Source organism: Lissotriton helveticus, chromosome 2_2, assembly GCF_964261635.1.
Source record: "Lissotriton helveticus chromosome 2_2, aLisHel1.1, whole genome shotgun sequence".
Classification (NCBI taxonomy): Eukaryota; Metazoa; Chordata; class Amphibia; order Caudata; family Salamandridae; genus Lissotriton; species Lissotriton helveticus.
Window position 1 is genome coordinate 35,750,772 of NC_136060.1, and position 15,363 is coordinate 35,766,134.

Genomic DNA, 15,363 nt, shown 5'->3' on the forward strand with positions numbered 1-15,363 from the left:
AAGGATGGGGCTAAGAAAGAAAATCTGAGCCCACCATGTTTCTTGCGTTTGAAAACGGGAGTATGGAGTAGGGCAAGGTGGGAAGAGCGAAGGTTTCGGGAGGGAACATAGTGGTGAAGAAGAGAAGAAATGAAAAGAGGGCCGAGGCCAGCTAGGGCTTTAAAGATGATACAGCCTAGTTTAAAGTAGCAGCGTTCTGCTACCGGGAGCCAGTGAAGGGTCTTCAGCAGGGGGCGCACATGCTGGTGCCTAGGCTGATGGAAGATTAGCCGACCAGCTTGATTCTGAACCAGCTGTAGGCGGTTCAGTTGATAGATGGGAATGCCAGCATAGAGAGAATTGGCATAGTCTATTCTGGAGATAACCAGCGCCAAAAGGGTCAGGGTGAGGGCATGAGTAGTGAGAAAACGGGCAATTTTCCGGATTTTTCGCAAATGAAAAAAACTAGAGGAAACTACAGCATTGATCTGTGGCTTCATCGAAAGATCGTTGTTGATGATCACCCCAAGACTTTTTGCTGAGTTTGTGGGGAGGGGGGGGCAAACTTGTTGGCCAGAAATGAGGCCTCCAAGGGTTAGCGGCACCCCCGATAAGAACCAACTCGGTCTTATCGGGGTTAAGTTTGAGGTGGTTTGCCCCCATCCAGTCACTGATGTGACGTAAAGTAGACTGAAAATCATAAACAGATTGTTCTGAGGAATTAATATAAAAAATCAGCTGAATGTCGTCCGCATAATTGAATACGGTGACCTTGCTGTTACGTATGGACTGGATAAGGGGGGTTAGGTACAAATTAAAAAGGAGCGGGGAAAGGAAGGAGCCCTGTGGGACACCACATGTCATCCCAACTCTCTCCGCGGAGAACTAGGAGAGACGAACAGCCTGGTAGCGATTGCTCAAGAAAGAGCGGACCCAATTAAGGGCCGATCCCTGGATGCCGGCCTCCCTGACACGGTATACCAGAATCTTATGGTCGACCGTGTCAAAGGCGGCCGATAGATCCAGGAGTACCAAGGCCTGGCTGGTGTTAGAGTCAGCTCCCCTCCGCAGTTCCTCCATCACTGAGAGGATGACAGACTCAGTGGAGTGGGCGGGTCTAAAGCCCGCCTGTTGGGAGTCGAGGAACTGCGAGCTCTCGATAAAGAGGCTCAGGGAGTTGGTGACATGGGACTCAAGGACTTTGCTAAGATAGGGGAGTAAAGAAATAGAGCAAAAGTTGCTCATGACTGAAGGATCTGCGTTGAGTTTTTTAAGAATTGGTACCACCTCAGCGACTTTAAAAGAGCTGGGGACCAGGCCCAGTTTAAGGGAGTTATTTAAAAGTGTCAAGGGGGGGAGGAGCAAGCGGAGAAAACCTCGCGCAAGACATGGGGGGGGGGCAGCAGTCAGTGGGGGAGCCAGAAGCCACTTTATTCAGAAGAGTCAAAAACTCACCTTCTGTAATCGGGGGAATCTGAGTGATCAGTTGGGGATTAGGGATATCCAGGTTCGCCACAGGAGTGAGAAGGTCAAGGGTGGCAGGAGGACAGATGCTATTTTTAATTTTTAGATTTTTTTAGATAAAAAACTGGTTGAGAGAGTCACAGAGCTCCTGGGAAGGAAGGGGTCTAATGGTGACCCTGTCTGGATGTGACAGCTCCTCAACAATAGAGAAGATGTCTTTGGCTTTAGAAGCTGAGTCAACAATCTTCTTTGAGAAATAGACGGTTTTTGCTTGCAGGATGGCTAGTTTATACTCTTTAAGCTGGGTTGCAAATGCCGACTTTTTATCAGCGGTACAAAAGGGGGTGGATTGATTGATTCAGATGCTCCGTCCATCACCACCCCCTTTTGTACGACTTTTTATCAGCGGCATAATCTCGGCGCCAACACCGCTCGGCCTGCCTAACTCTAAGCTTTTTGCCTTTCAGTTCCTCAGAGAACCATCTCTGTGCGTCATGAGGACGTTTAAGTCTGACCTGTTTGAAGGGGGCTACAGTGTCGCAAGCTGATTCAAGCCAACGATCTAGGCCAGAAGCCTGGTCATCTAAAGAGTCACAGTCAGGAGGGGGAGAGGCTCTAAGTAAGGATACAAATCCGCGGAGGTCGTCTCTGTTCCAGTTCCTGGCTAGGAGATTACCCTCTAGTATCCGGCTGATGTCTGACCCAATGGTAAGAGAAAAAGTAATAATAAAATGGTCCGACCAGAGGCAGGGCAGAATGCAAGGGATGGAGATATCTAAATTAACAGTCCAAACCTGGTCCAGAATGTGGCCTTTTACATGGGTAGCCGATTTAATATGTTGGGAGCAATTAATGCCCGTCAATAGATCAGAAAAGGCCAAGGAACACGCACTCTCTTTATCGTTGGTGGGCCAATAGTTAAAATCCCCCAGAATTAAAACTTTGGAGTTGTTAATAACCAATTGAGAGAGCATGTCACTGAACCTAGATGGAAAATTGGGCATGTGCTGAGGGGGCCGGTAGGCCAGGACACAAATAAGAGGTACAGTTGGAGATTCCAACCTAAGGACAAGACAATCGACCGAGGGAATATCATCCACGGCCAATGAGGAAAAACGGGTGGGGTGCTTGATGATAGCTGCCACCCCACAACCCGGTTTGCCTGAGACCCTATTAGCCTGGAGAATGTAATAACCTGGCGGGGTCGCGGCAAGAATATCCGGGGAAGATTCCTCATTGAGCCATGTCTCGGTGTTAAATAACAGGTCGGGTTTGTCGGAATCCAAGAGTTGAAATATTTCCAGCTGATGCTTAGGCAAGGAGCGAGTATTCAGATAGCTCACCGTAAACTTGGAATTGACAGTCTTTTTAGCGAAGGAAGAGGGGGGGTCCGAACATGGTGAGTAACTAAAAGGGGTTCCCTGGCCCAAGGAGAGGCGACCTCAGGAAAGGCCCGTCTGGGGCAAAGCAGACCTAGTGAGTTAAGTGTGGACTGAGTAGTAGTACTAAGGGGCCAATGAGCATGTAACTGGGTCAGTTCGAGGGCCGAATACCTGGCAGAAAGAGCAGAGTGGGATGTCCCTTGCCCCGGCAATGGCATAGACATAGTATGTTTCCTAGTTATAGTGTGCATATGAACATGCTATGGCTTATGAACATGCGCCTCGGGGAACCCAAGCCCTCTTATTTGAATTGTACTTCATTCAGGTTCAGTGTGTGGCCACCGTAGGGTGCACCTTTGTTGCCAGGCGGCGAGCCAGCATCTACCTTCCTGCAGCATCTGTGGCTGCCTGACCGAGGAGGCACTCCAGAGCTTCCTCATAGAAGGGAGGAGCAGCTTCATGAGTAGCACCAACTGAATCCCCAACCCAATGCTTTGCTTGAATTTGTTGCATTAAGTTCCTTGCCTTCCCCCTTCTTCAACTCGCATGTCCTGGTCTACAGTGCACTGGTTACATATGTGATGTGTATTGCAGCATTGCAGGTTGCGATGTTCCACGAGTAGTGTTCTTTCTGCTGATCTTGCCTGGGAAGCAGTCATTCGGCTGATGCCTACATATGGCGTTAGGCATTTAGGAGGAGGCATCTTATTTACTGTGTGAACTGAATGCAGCATCACGGGATAAATACAGTGATGCCGGAGTCAGGCTGTTACCGTTCACTGGCTCAGCCAGTGAGGTAATGGGACTCCCCATCCATGGACCCTCCATGGAACATGGTCCTCTCTCTCCTATGTGTGCCAGTAGCATGTGTCGGTAACCCCTCAATGGCACTATGGCTTATCACCTGTGTACCTGATCACTTTGGCAAGGCCAAGGAAGCTTCCTGACCTAGGTTGTGAAGACACCTGTCTAGAGCAAACCTTTCACTGTTGCACTGTCGAGCTGGCTTCAACGCTTGTCGGGGTGTGTTGGCTTCAGTCCGCCGTTGCACAGTGGGGTCAAGCTTGCCTCCTCTTGCGTGCACAGTGACATACTATATTGCACCAAGAGGTGGACCATTCCTCGCTCTCTAGATATATTTTGACGGACTAAATGTCCCTTGCTCCGGCCATTCTGGCGAGTTGCCTTTTGGTGTAAGTGTTTTCTTGTTGAGCGCCACCTTGTGTGTTAAACATGCGGTTGAGTAGGCAGTGTGATGGCAGTGTGAATGTTCCATGTTTCGGGACTGAGAATGATGGGTCAGCACAATGCTGGGCAGAAGAACACAGATGCACTCTGGGCACAGGTAATGCTTGTGCCCAGGAACCTACCATATATAATGCACTGGCCCAGATCCCATTAGAAATGTACCTGATGTCTTTCAAAGCTGCCAAATTTTCAGTTTGCTTATGTGTGCCATTTCCATCTTTTCAATGTGTTGGTGTTTGACATTTTACTGACACGTGTGACACTTTGAGTGACACTTTATTGTGAGTAGAAGGGATTACAGTCCCGTAACTCGGCAGATTTAAAATATTAGCACCATTTTTAGGTAATAGTCCATCAATAAATCAATCAGTACTTGTTAAGCGCCACTACTCACCCATGAGGGTCTCAAGGCGCTGGGAATAGAGTGGAATGTACCTTAAAACCACTGCAAGGATCCATTGAGATGCTCTCTAATTACTGTGCATTTTGTAACATGGTTTTCCTGGATACGTGTGATGCTATAATAACTGTAATCCCATTGCTGTCTAGTGCAACAGTAAAACCTCACAACAAAGGAGGTCTTGCAATCCTGCCAAGCGGCCCCATCAGCAGAAACTAACTACAAGTCACATACATTACCAACCAAAGGCTTTGCTGCCAACTTTATACCTAGTGGGCCAAATGAAAAGGCATTTATTTATATAGCAGGTTGTGTCTTCCACCTTAGTCACTATTATTACACACTAGCTGACTGACCGGTGAGAGTCCGGCAGGCCTGGAGCAGTCCATGCTTAGGGGTGCCTGCAACGTGATTCATCACTCCTCCCCCATATCTGTGTTCGCTGGCGCATTAAGCAGTCAGTCACATAAAGTACCTTGTTGCTTACCAACAACAGGACTCCCGTAGACGAGCAAGCTCAGTTATATCTCTAATTCAGCTGTCTGAGAACAAAAGGACACACCCAGGACTTTAAGTGGGATGAAACACTAGGGGGAGGTCTCTCAAAGGGGTGTGCCTTAAAAACATGTAAGCTAAAAATCTGTGCCTAGCATAGTGTGCCGCCCGACTGGTATTTTGCTGCTTCTGTCATTTCATTCAAATATCTAAAACAGCAAGTAACATTACACCTACAACAAGCTAGGACTATTGGCTTTGCCAATGGATGTTAGTTGTATAAGATAAATAAGCAACAACTAAGGCTTGGTTGTACAAAATATTGAAAATGCTTCCGTTCTGAAATGATGAGACTGAACGAACTTTACCGAGTCTCTTTGAAGCTACACCAAAGGCAGTGAAGGGTGCTGCTGCTGCAGAAGTAAGATTTGTTTTTACCCTGAGAGTGACTGCAAAAATGGAGAGCCCAAAAGGGACCCGTCTCAGCACCTGCCTTTTAGGACCTGGCCCACTTAAGGCCCTGGACACACACCACAACAGCTCATTTACTCTGCATCCTGATGACATGCAGCCAGACGTACTCAAGCGTGGACTGTCTGCCCATGAGCACCGCTGCTGCAGGTACTGTGCGGGAAACAGGAAGCTGTCTCCCGGAGCTCAGGCTGCTGCACGTGCGCCTTCCACAAATGACGCAGGAGTCAGGTCAAATCAATGTCACATGAGCACAGAGGCATTAACGTGAGGCTAAAGCCAGGTTACCTGTCTGTTGGTCCACTTGCACCTAGGGGACGTCACAAATTCTCTTTCATATATTCAACGTTTGATAACGTTTGAGAACCTTGAAGAGCGTATAATAGTCGGACCTCGGGTGATTTGCTTGACGGATCTCCAGCAGTGAGGACCTGATTGAGGGACCTGTACTGCTGGCAGTTCCAGAATGGGTTGTGGGAATTCCAAATGACCTCTCTCCAAAAAGTGCAGTTAGCCTCACCTTAACATTTTTTTTGATATAATCTGTATTATTTATTGAATACTAGTAGGATACAAAACATGAGGTGAAAAAAGAAGGAAAGGAGCAAATAAAAAAATTCAGACAGTTACCAGGCCAAGCTGCGTCGACAATAAGCATTGCAGAGTGTAGTGTTATCAAGACCATGCTTTGACAGTGGCACTCAGGGAGGTAGGGTATCCACCCGCTCTGCTACAATCACCGAAAAAAGATATATAAGCAAAGTGGTCCTCTCCTCAGGGAACCCCACCATTAGGTACAACTCCCTGTCTTCAGCCCCCTTCCCAGCTGGAACAGCCAGGTATGTCACCGCCGGATTCTAGATATCTTCTGGGCGGGATCTGGCAGGCATCAGTTATCAATATTGCTCCAGTCGTTTTAGGCAAAAAAAAACATCAGCCAGCCAGTCATTCACCTTCGGGTGAGCACGCTGGACCCTGTGCATTGCAACACATCTCTTAGTCAGGACAAGCATCTTGGCAGTGAGTTTATGAGTGTCCGAAGGAATGTATTTAACGTAGCCCAAAGGAGCCACCAGGGGCGTTCCCTGTAGTGTGCCAAGTGCCACTGAGTCTATAGTCTGAGACCGATTACCAGATTTAGCTATTTTGCTGCATGCCATTGCAGGCGCACAAAACCAGCATCCCAGGCCCCTCAGCGCAGGCATCCCTTTTCCTGGGATAGCCCCATTTTGTGTGGAGTGATGGGTGTTTGGTAAAGTCTGTGCAGGAATTTCACACGAAACAGTCTGAGTCTATAAATTGGGGATAGCATACCTGTCTGGCCACCAGTGGCAGCTGGTAGGGAACGGGGGTGGGAGAGGGAGGGTTAGAAAAATAGAAAAAAATGATGACTTATCTGCTCGTTGCCAGTCACCAGTCGGCGCTTCTCCCCGTTCTCGCTGTTCTCCTGGCAGCACCCAGGCTCCAAGCTTCCCCTAGCCAATCACAACGCTGCTCTCATCAGCTTGACAGCAGCATCATGATTGGTCTGTGCGTCGTGGTTCGGTACTTCGGTATCGAGTGGAAGCCTGTGCATGTTCTCCACCCAGGTTGTGCAGTACAGATGGGTGGAGAACATGCAGGCTGTGCAGTCCCTGTGACGCTGCGAGCCCCGCCCCACCCTAACCTGGCTCCAAGCGCCACTCTTTCCTTTGCACTTCTCCGAGAGCAGTGGTTCGATGCTCCTCCGCCTTAGCAGACAAGCCGCCGCTACTGGCCACAGCAGTATCGCCAGACCTCATCAGTCAAGTTTTCTCCCAGTTCAGCCCTCTAGTCAGCTATTGCTCTGGGTGTAGTCACAGGGGTCGTGGACTGCATGGCAGAATACAGTCTAGTAATGAATCTCTTGGGAGAGGGCAAATAGAGGATGCCTTCCGAGGCAGGGAGACTCCTGGGCTACCGGGGAAAAGTAGCGAGTATCTGTTTGCAGGTGCTGTGTAAGCAATAATAGAGGAATAAATCCAGTGCAATCAATGTTATCACAAACATCCTTTGAAGCAAGAAAGGTGCCATTGGCGTACCTTTACACTGTTACACTCCATTGCCCCTACTGCTGCACAACAAACCCTGGTCACCCCCACCTCAGAGATGTAGCCAGCATTGCAAAAGTGGAGGGTATATTATATAAAATGCCCTGGTGCTGTTGGGCGTGTGCGAGATCAAGGTGCCTGGCTGGCATAATTCGGAGGCCTGGGATCAGTTGTATTGGCAACAGCTAATCTGAAATACATTGTTCATACCATGATAGAACGTAATATTTAATTTTCAGACAGTTGTGCTATTTCACTGCTATACAACACACTTTCCATTCAGGTCCTCAAGGCCTTAAGGCTCAGCCAGTCTTCAGACTCACCATCTGTTCATTAGCTACCTTGGCCAGCCCTCAGTCCAGTTTCATACATCTCAATTTGCATGGAATTTCACCAGATGTTCTTCAGAGACCCTTAGTCTACCTTGAGACACCCCAGTAGGCCCTAGGAAAATCTAAGAAAGCCACTACACATCGAAATTGTATCTTCAGACACCACCAGGTGGAAATGAAGGTCCCAGAGATCCTTTGTGCACCCTCAGACCTCTCCAGCATGCCCCCAGAATCCTTGAGCATGCGCTCAGAGACCCTCAGACTGCCCCAACCTCAGCTGGTCTTTGAACAATCCTGATTTACTCTCAGAGATTCTAGGTGTGCTCTCAGATACCTTCAGCATGCCACGAGCTACCCTAAGCCTGTTTTCAGTCAACCCCCCAACCGGTCCTTACACCTATCCAGCTGGGCCTTAGACAACCTCAGTCTTCCTGCCCTACAACTCCCCCAGCAGGTCTTCATAAGAACCTAGTTGTTCCCCGAGAGCTCTTTAGCCGGACTGCAAAGCTCATTTTCTGGCACAGCCAGCTGGCCTTCATCCATCCTTCTGACTCCCACACTTGGTCCTGGTACACGCTTACAGATGGCCTTCATACCTTTTTGAGATGCGGTCTTCAATAGCCTACAAATGTCCCAGTCAACGGGGACTTGGGAGGAAGGCTCGCCCCACTGCTCCACCCGTTATATACACTCCAGCGGCCAGCTGTTTTTCCCAGAGTCCTCAGCAGCAGAAAACTCTTTTTACCTGCTCTTCTTTCACATGCAGTCTCACTTCACAGAATCCCGGTGACCCGTTCTGTCTGTACCTGGCGATATGCTGGTCTTGTCAGTTTGTGCTGCACATGCACCTGGTGATCTGCTCTTCCGACACATGGATGTGATGACCTGCTGACATACCACATATTATCCTGCTGCTGAAGCCTTGAATTGCTGTTTCCTCCCAAGACCATAGTGACAGGGTTCTCTTGCACACAATCCCATGCTTCTTGACATCTAGGTGACTTGCTCGCTTTGGTCCTAATCTCTTGTTGGGCAGGTTCTGTTGTACTGTTGCCCACAATCTCCTACTATGTAAGTCCACAGTGACGAACTATTTACGCACATTGCCCTGACAGCATGAACCACGTTTACAAAGATCTCTGGCTGCAGGGGGCCCTAGAGGCCCACTTTTCCTGCACTTGATCTCTTGTGGCAAAGACACTTTTGGCCTACTCTTGGCGCACATGAAGCTAGAGACCATATCCATTAACATGCAGTCTTGGTAATTTTTGCCTGTTGCACCAGATCTTTTGCTGCACACATCCCTTGTGACCTGTTGTTATTCCAGTATGTTTCCTGCACATGCCCCCAAGTGGTATTCTCATTTTGTATATGATCTGTTGGACAGAGGCCTTATGACTTGTTCAAGATTCATCTGGACCTGGGGATTTGCTCATCTTTCACATGATTTACTTCTGCCCAAACCTGGTGACCAGCTCATCTAATATATGATCTACTGCTGCACAAGCCCCACTGAACTACTGAAAGTCCAGATGATTGCCTGCTGCAGAGGGCCAGTTCTACAATGTTAGGATTCTCTACTGCACATGACCTGCTACTCTCGAACCTGTGTACGCGCTTTTTGGTTGCAAAGTCTGACACTTTCATTTACAGTGCACCCATTAGATCTGCACAGCAGTCATTGTAAGCACAGCCACTGACATTTAACGGTGCTTTTTACATTATACTGTTGCACCTTACTTTACTCTAAAGTGCCGTTTATGCAGACGCTTTATGCTTACTATTTTATTGATGCTTCTTAATTTTTGTTTTTTCATAAAAAGGGTTAATGGCAGCGAGGGAACTCAATTACAGCTGCACCTGCTCTTCTATATAAGTATCAACACAGATCAATCTAAGTCGTGCCCACCTCTGTAAGTCCCCTGCCACAGGACCTACATTCAAACTATATACTATACTGGCTCAGAGAGGCACATATTAAACAGCATACAATATGCACCCAAATCACACAGATATTTTGTGAAAATCTTTATTCTTGCACCACACAGCCAACGCATTTCACCCACAAGGGCTTCCTCAGGGCTAAAGTGGAATATTAAATTCCACGTTCCTGTATGTAGATAGGCAATCCTCCAAGATTCAGTGTTTATTCTGTGATCCTTGTCATTGTGCTTTAATGGCTAGTTATCCCATGTTAAAAGGAGGGGTTAGATGAAACCATCCTGATCTCCAAGTATTCCAAGTGCTGTGCACCCAAACGTCAGTTTATTCTATATTCTATACTCCTCACTGCGTACGGCGGAAACGGCGATCTGGTAATCAACTAAGGTCCAAAACCACGAGCTCCTGGAGATCAGGATGGTTTTATCTAACCCCTCCTTTTAACAAAATATCTGTGTGATTTGTGTGCATATTGTATGCTGTTTAATATGTGCCTCTCTGAGCCAGTATAATTAACTTATGTTTTTAAAGCATTGTTAAAACAAAGTAAAAGGAAAAAAAAAAACTAGCGAAGGAAAAGCAAATATATCATAAGAAATCTCAGAACTGACCATTGAATTCAGTATTTTTCAGGCCTGGTTTATTTTTCACATTCATTTCGCTTGACCCCATCTTCTCCTCCAGCAAGCACATCTCCTTCAGCCACTCCACCGGACTACACTGGACAGATCACAGCTGCGTCCACTTCAACTTCAGGAGAACCACGACCCTCCACCACCCGCAACAGGTTCCCCGGAGAAGCTGGAGCAATATCACCGCCAACCAGCTCACCACCTCCCTCAGCCAGAACCCTCCCACCAACACGAGGACCCCAACAAAGCAGCCCACAACCTCACACGGTGGCTCACCAACTGCGCCAATGACCTTGCACCACTGAAGAACCCTCCCAGCAGGTCCGGCAGCAAGAAAACCTCGTGGTTCACCAACGACCTCAAAAACTCCAAGAAAACCTGCCGCACCCTCGAGAAAGCCTGGCGCCGCGACCAGACAGCAGAAAACATGACAGCCCTCAAGTACGCCACCCGCAAACACCACCAGCTGATCCTCACCACCAAAAGGACAACATTCAAAGAACGACTGGACAACAACACCCACAACAGCAAGGAACTCTTCAGCATCGTTAAAGAGCTCTCCAACCCCAGCGCCTGCAACAACGACATCACACCCTCGCAAGACCTCTGCGACTCACTCGCCTCGTTCTTTCACCGCAATATCGCCGACATACACAACAGCTTCGGCGAACAGACCACGCACCCTACCACCGAACCAGTGCCCCCCACCACCACCCTCTGCACCTGGGCCCCGGTCAGCACCGAAGACACCACCCGCATGATGAACACCATCCACTCCGGCTCCCCAACCGACCCCTGTCCACACCACATCTTCAACAAAGCCGACTCCATCATCGCACCCCAACTCCGGGACATCATTAACAGCTCCTTTGCATCCGCCACCTTCCTGGAGAGCTGGAAACATGCCGAGCTCAGCGCCCTCCTGAAGAAACCCACCGCGGTCCCCACAGACCTCAAGAACTTCCGACCCATCTCGCTCCTCCCTTTTCCTGCCAAAGTCATCGAGAAGACCGTCAACAAACAACTCTCCGCCTTCCTCGAGACTAACGGATCCCTCGACCTCTCGCAGTCCGGCTTCCGAGCAAACCACAGCACCGAAACCGCCCTCATCGCAGCTACCGACTACATAAGGTCCCTGCTCGACAACGGGGATACAGCTGCCCTCATCCTCCTGGACCTCTCAGCAGCCTTCGACACCGTATGCCACCGCACCCTGATATGGCGCCTCAGCAACACCGGAATCCAAGGAACGGCCTTGGAATGGATCATCTCGTTCCTCGCCGGAAGAACCCAAAGAGTCCACCTCCCCCCCCTTCCGATCCGCGGCCACCGAAGTCATCTGCAGCGTTCCTCAAGGATTCTCGCTCAGCCCCACCCTCTTCAACGTCTAAATGAGCCCTCTCGCAGCCATCGCACGCCAACACAACCTCAACATCATCTCCTACGCTGACGACACCCAGCTGATCCTCTCCCTCACCACCGACCCCGCCACTGCCAGACCCAGCCTCCAGGAAGGAATAAAAGACGTCGCGGAATGGATGAAGCTCATCCGTCTGAAACTGAACTCAGACAAGACGGAAGTCCTCATCCTGGGACCATCACCCTCTGCCTGGGAAGACTCCTGGTGGCCCTCTGCGCTGGGCACCGCCCCCAAGTCCACGGACCATGCACGCAACCTGGGCTTCATCCTGGACTGAACCCTCACGATGACCAAGCAAGTCAACGCCGTCTCGACATCCTGTTTCAACACCCTGCGCATGCTCCGAAAGATCTTCCGGTGGATCCCCACCGACACCAGGAAGGCGGACACCCAGGCCATCGTCACCAGCCGACTGGACTACGGGAACACCCTCTACGCTGGAACTACAGCCAAACTCCAGAAAAGACTCCAGCGCATACAGAACGCCTCTGCACGTCTCATCCTGGACATCCCCCATCTCAGCCACATCTCTGCCCATCTGAAGGACCTGCACTGGCTCCCCGTCAGCAAGAGGATCACGTTCAGACTCCTCACCCACGCACACAAGGCTCTCCACGACATGGGCCCCAAATACCTCAACAGCCGCCTCACATTCTACACACCCACCCGCCAGCTCCGATCCGCCAGCTTCGCTCTCGCCACCGTCCCACGAATTCGCAAAGCCACCGCCGGAGGAAGATCCTTCTCCTACCTGGCGGCCAAGACATGGAACTCCCTCCCCACCCCCCTACGGCTGACCCAGGACCATCTCTCCTTCAGGGAACAACTCAAGACCTGGCTGTTCGAGCAGTAGCGACTCCCCTCCCTCCCAGCGCCTTGAGACCCTAACGGGTGAGTAGCACGCTCTACAAATTATTTATTGGATTTGATTTATTTGATTTCACCCAAGAAGCTCTTAACATAATTTAAAATGCCTTTGGCATGTGGACTAGCTTGAAAATAACACAGAGGGCTGTGACACCATTTACCACTAACTCAGTTTTATTTCAAGCCTTCCTGTTGATATGGAATGTTGAATTTAAACAGTTTGTTATTAATTTTTACAGTGACAATTTTTCTTCAAGCATTAATCCTAATTTTGTTCAGCTCTTCAATTTCATAGATAACCACATTAGAGCATCCTCCTCAGAAAATGGGAACTTCAACGTGGTCCTAACTGGGCACTTTAATGCTAGGTTATTTAGTAATTGTAACATCCCCACTGTGGATCTCTTCACGGGGAGTGAAAGAGACCCTCTATCCCAGGGAAAGGAACAACGTGGAAATCTACTGCTCCTTTATATAATTGAACATAACCTTTGAAGCGCTAATGAGTTACTGGTCAGCTCCCCATACAGTATTCCAACCCATGATTCCATATGGAGCCAGTCGGTCATAGATTATATCTTTGTTTCTAGACATCTTTTGGATTCATTGGTGGCGGGTGGTATTGAACCTAGCAATCACAACCCTCTTGTAATCATCATGGGTATTCCTGATATGAAAAGATTAGCTCGGTAGTGGGCACAAGAGAACTCATTGTAAATGTAAAAAAAGTATATAGCACCCGATTAACTGAGGGCGTCTTGTCGCAAGCATTCAGAAAGAAACCATCAGACCCTAACCAGATATTCAAGTTTTATTTCTATGTCTGAGAAAAAAGCCAGGTTTTTAACATTTTCCTAAACTGCAATAGGTTGGATTGAGATCCTAAATTTGAAGGCAGAGAGTTTCAAAGTTTGATAGCACAGAAGGAAAAGCTCCTGCTGCCCCATCTTCCTTATTTATTCTGGGGACGACCACTAGTTAAGCAGAGATTGATGTAAGCATGCGGTTAGGTGAATGACAAAAGAAGATTTTCTGAAAATATTCAGGTCCTGTCAGATGAAAAGCTTTATGCACAAGACAGAGGGCCAGGTGTACGACCGCTAGAATTAGCAACCCGCAAATTGCACTAAATTGCGACTATCAAATTGCGAGTCGCTAATTCTAATGTACATAGAAAAATGGCCACCAATTTGCAAGTCGCAAATGACTTGCATAGCAATTAGCGAGGAAGCAATTTATAAGTCGCTAAGCGGTCTATAATAGTGGCAGAGAAAAGCGTTTTGTGGTTGCAAATAGCGACCGTGGCAGCAAAATGTGATTTACGGTCGCAAATAGCGACCACGGTTGAAAAATGAGCAGAAACACTTCCTGGGACAGCAGAAGGACCCTAAAGCAGGAAGTGGTTTCCTTGGAGGATCCTGATCAGCAGTCAGAGCACATGGTAAGGTGCAGCAGCACAGACCTACACTGCAGGTAGGCTACCAAAATGATCAGCAAGCAGAGTGAGAAGCCAGCAAGGGAGCGTCGCCCCAAGCTCAAATTTTCATAGAGGGAATTGGGTATCCTCATTGAAGAATGTTGCAATAACCATGAGCCACTTATTGGATGTGCATCTCAGACTGTCCCTGAGATGCAAAAAATATGGAGGGACTCCAGCTGTGCGTCAACCCCCTGGGTGTGGCCGACGGGTCCATTGATGAAATAAATAAAAGGTGGTATGTCCTGCGCTCCCGGGCCAAAGACATGGTGACAGAACGGCTGCTTAATGTCCAGGGAACAGGGGGAGGTCCATCAACGTTACCGAACCATCAACAGCAGAAGCAATGGTGGAGAGTACACTGGAGGCAGAGGCAGTGGTTGGCTTTGGGACCCTCAACACATCACAACCCCTCACCCCATGGTAAGTGTCAAATGTCTACTATTTCAGCATTCTAGCCAAAACCCTGTCCTCCACATGCATGCTACTCACCCAGATACACCTAGGTGCTCCATTTACATGACCAGAATGTCAAAGCGGGTGCATTATGGGAAACATAGTCAGTGATATAAACAGTGCAGTTAAGGCCTGATGTAAGCTGTACAACATAATACCACCACTGAGATGGTGTCTCACACATTCTTTGTAGTCATCTCCCCTTTTGTCACATAGATACACCTCTGGGAGGAAAGGAAAGGCCTGGTGATGCAGGCGAAGACCAGGAGCAGGGACAGATGGAGGAAGGGCAGGGTGGAGCAACAGGGAGTCAGCCAAGTTGTTCCCATGTCCAGGGCAGTGCTGTATCCAGCTCACCACAGCCTACTGCGATTAAGGCCCCCGCATCCCATCAGCCAGCCACAATCCGACGCAGTCCTGTCACCAGGGTCTGGCACCTGCGTCCAATGCAACAAGCAAGAAGGCGGCTTCAATCATGGCTTGACACTCACTCCCAGGCAGGATCAGGCAATCAGAACATGTTTGGTAGTCTTGAGCAGGCCATCCTGAAGGTTCAGCGACTGCAACAAAAACAAAACATTTGACAACATTACTGGCTAGCAACCAGGTACAGCTTGATGAGAAATGGGATGCCCTTATAGAGGCAATTGGGACCTATGTACAGTGCTGTCAGAGGAGAGAGGGCAACAAAGGCGCATGGAGCATGGCCGGGCACATAGGATGGAGGCAA

The 15,363-nt window shown here is 48.9% G+C and overlaps 1 protein-coding gene across 1 annotated transcript in view; it reads left to right on the forward strand.

The window, feature by feature from the left end:
• The window catches only part of CFAP96 (cilia and flagella associated protein 96), a 221,294-nt gene that overhangs the window by 47,229 nt on the left and 158,702 nt on the right, over positions 1-15,363 (forward strand). The gene's annotated exons all lie outside the window — the stretch shown is intronic.